This window comes from Epargyreus clarus, unplaced genomic scaffold (assembly GCF_041222505.1).
Source record: "Epargyreus clarus isolate Ecla_fem2 unplaced genomic scaffold, WU_Ecla_fem_2.2 ptg000007l, whole genome shotgun sequence".
In the NCBI taxonomy this organism is placed as follows: domain Eukaryota; kingdom Metazoa; phylum Arthropoda; class Insecta; order Lepidoptera; family Hesperiidae; genus Epargyreus; species Epargyreus clarus.
In genome coordinates this window covers 16,014,318-16,017,620 of record NW_027332215.1, presented here as the reverse complement: position 1 = coordinate 16,017,620, position 3,303 = coordinate 16,014,318, and the positions used below count along the sequence as shown (strand labels likewise).

The 3,303-nt window shown below is 33.2% G+C and overlaps 1 non-coding gene across 1 annotated transcript; it reads left to right on the top strand.

The window, feature by feature from the left end:
* Window positions 1-2,634: 2,634 nt before the first annotated feature.
* TRNAV-AAC (transfer RNA valine (anticodon AAC)) lies at window positions 2,635-2,707 on the top strand. Its single transcript has one exon. It is a non-coding gene; the product is annotated as a tRNA-Val (tRNA).
* Window positions 2,708-3,303: the final 596 nt, after the last annotated feature.

Here is a 3,303-nt window from a genome sequence, read left to right as displayed (position 1 = left end):
CAAATTTGTTGTATTCGATTTCGCAGTTTGTTCTATTGATAGAAGAAATACTACAATTGGTTTATTTATCATCTCAAAATATTCGAGCTACTAATTAAAGGAAATTGTAAAAAATATTGGAATTTAAGTACTTACTTGTAATTACGGACGGCGGAAAACAGGTTTTTTGCGTAGCAAAGGCAATTATTTTTGAAGGTCTATTTTTTATTACTTATTAACAACTGATGGCTCAATAACTCTCCCTTGTTGTTTACACCCTTGCACTGGGATTTAAGAACCCTTAGTTGTTCGCAGAAGGTTTTTACTGTCAACAGAAGCTCAGGAGAAGGATCTTCGGGGATTTGTTCTCGTTTCTTTTGTCGTACGCTTATTTGTCGTTTATATATTTAGGCGGTACTAAAATAAACTTCCTGACTTTGTCAAAAGCAAAATTTATTTTGTCTAAGTCGAAGCAACATAATTTAATATTTTTATCATTAAAAATTAAGTAGAAGCTTCATAATTCCAAGGAATGGAACAAAGAGGTTTGTAACAAACATTTTTGTTTCATAATTGATTTGTAATTTTCTCGCAGGACTAATATATTAATGAATTTTAATATTTTATTACAAAAACTAATAAACAATAAATTTCTTCAAAATATTTTAATAATATGTGTATGTGTGTGTTTAGTTGTGATGTACTCATATGTGTATGCTGGATGTATGGATGCTGTATGTGAGTGTATCTAGAATTTTTCTGAAGAAAGTTATTAAAATGGCTTCTAATTAAAGGTATTACGAAATTAAGAGAAATTTCTTATAAGCGATAAATTATATAAAGTATTGCGATCACTAATTTAATTTCAAGCTTAAGCAACAGCTAAATAACCCCAAGTCCCAGTCTTGTCGTTCTACGAGGGAAAAAGAGAAACAAATTACATCGATTACGTATTCTCGTGTAACTAATTCGAAAACGAACCATTTTGATACTTGCAAGACTTGTTAAGGACAATAGATATCCACCTTGTGTAAGATAAGGACAGAAAATCTGACGGAATCTAATATCGCAATACATAATGCGGGCGGCCTAAATGGGAGCTCTAACCGTCGAGCCAGCCGCCTCCGGTAGGACCACTGTGTCCGAAACCGTGTACCTTCAGAGACAAAAAAATATAGTCCAAAAAACTAAAAAACACGCTTTTATGATAAAATCAACAAAAAAGTAGAAAATAGTTTTCAATATAGGAATCAATTAAGGAACAGTAAATAGTATAATTGTGGAAAAAGCGTGGGGTGCTCCATTTATCAGTTTACGAAGAGCGCCCCACACCTATTTAAGATTTGTCAGCTATGCAGGTTTCTTCACGTCCTTTTCTTCAGCGTTTTGAACATGTGATAATTTCTAATAAGCACATAACTTTGAATATTCAGAGGCGTTTCTGGGATTTGAACATCTAATCCCTCGATCAAGAGGCCGAGTTTCTTAACCACTAGGCTATCTCATTTGTTTTGCATAAAAAATCTTCTCTTCTTCTTCTTTCTCAACCGTTCGCCACCCACTGCTGAGTGTAGGTCTCTTCTAATGCACGCCACCTTTTTCGATTTTGGGCTTGAGTTGTCCAAGCTTTACCCGCTATTTTTGCTATGTCGTCCGTCCAGCGCATGGGCTGTCGCCCCACATTTCTGTGTCATAAAAAATCTAATAGTTTATTAATATTTGAAGGATGATTTCAATCAATTACAAAAGACCGTAATACCCTAATATTTCGCTGTTACATTGGTATAGCAATATTGTTCGCGATCTATTCATACTTTGCGATAGTATTATTGGCTGTGTTCTGTCAGGTTTCAATCAGTCATATCGGTCAGGCTCGTTATTGTGTGGTTTCATTAATATTATTATGATATAGAAATAGTTGGTATTTATACGTACGGCATATGTATCCCTACAGTAAGAATTACTGCAGTTAGCAGATGCAAATAGGTATATTGAAGTTTTGACAAATCTAGGAAAAAATATACATATTTATTTTTACACATCATTTATTTTTCCGACTCTACCGATTCATGTATGTGAATGTGTAAACGTGTATTTTAACGCCGTGTTGCCTTATTATTCTGAGATCAAGGCAATATTTCCCCATATTTATAAACTGAGAAGAAATATCAATGTTGTTGTTTTGTGCATTAGTATATTTGTAGGCACATAAACCTCATACATAAAGTAATGGTGCTCGAATATAACTAACTTCTTAAGGTGATTGTCGAACTATGTGATTTCGAATAATAATGATTGCAAATCCCTAGACATTAAATAAATCATGAAAATTAAGTTCCCTACAAATCGTCTATCGGGACAACAATAAGAATTACTTATATAAGTACAAAGTTACTAGATGAAATCCAATGTATAAAAAATCCTTGAGATACATCTTTCAATACGTTTTTCTGAAAAAAATGAGAGGTAGCTCTCATATTTTTAGGACCCTCAACACTATTTTTCACGTTTTCGAACTTGTTGACTAGAGTATCGGGACAAATTTTATAACGAGGATTGATAAACGCACATAATCTTACACTATATTAATACAAAAAAGCGTTTGAATCGATACAACGCAGAATATAATACTGTCTTTCGAAACAACCGTTGGTTGTTTCCGTGGTGTAGCGGTTATCACGTCTGCCTAACACGCAGAAGGTCCTCGGTTCAAACCCGGGCGGAAACGTATATCCACCTCGTTTAATTTTTTTGCCTTTTTCTTTTTTGTTTTTCAGTATAATTACTGATATTAAAAATATATATAACTTTCATTCGATAATTATGTTATTTAAACGATGTTTAATTTTCCACGAATCTATTATTAGAAAGAGTAAGATTATATGGAACTCACGAAAATAAATACGAGGCTGTTATTAAATTTAAATATTAATATGGTTATGTAATAATTTTTGAGCATTACAATCTTGTATTAAGACTTGATGTTTGATATAATAAATAATATGTTTACTGCTTGACTGGTATACCATATCAAATGCGAGTTAATCTCGCGTGAGGAGGGTTACGTACAAATTTAATATTTCAGAATGAGACTTATTAGGCCATAGTCCACCGCGCTAGCGAAGTGTATATTGGTAGATTTGGTAAAATGCAGGTTTACTCGCGATGTTTTCCTTCACCGTTTAAGCAACTGATAATTAATTTCTAATACGCACATTTGCACTTTGGACCCCTCGATCAAGAGGCCGAGTTTCTAAACCACTAAGCTATCACTACTCACAAAATATATTTACCAACTGAAAATGTATAGTTATACATTCAATT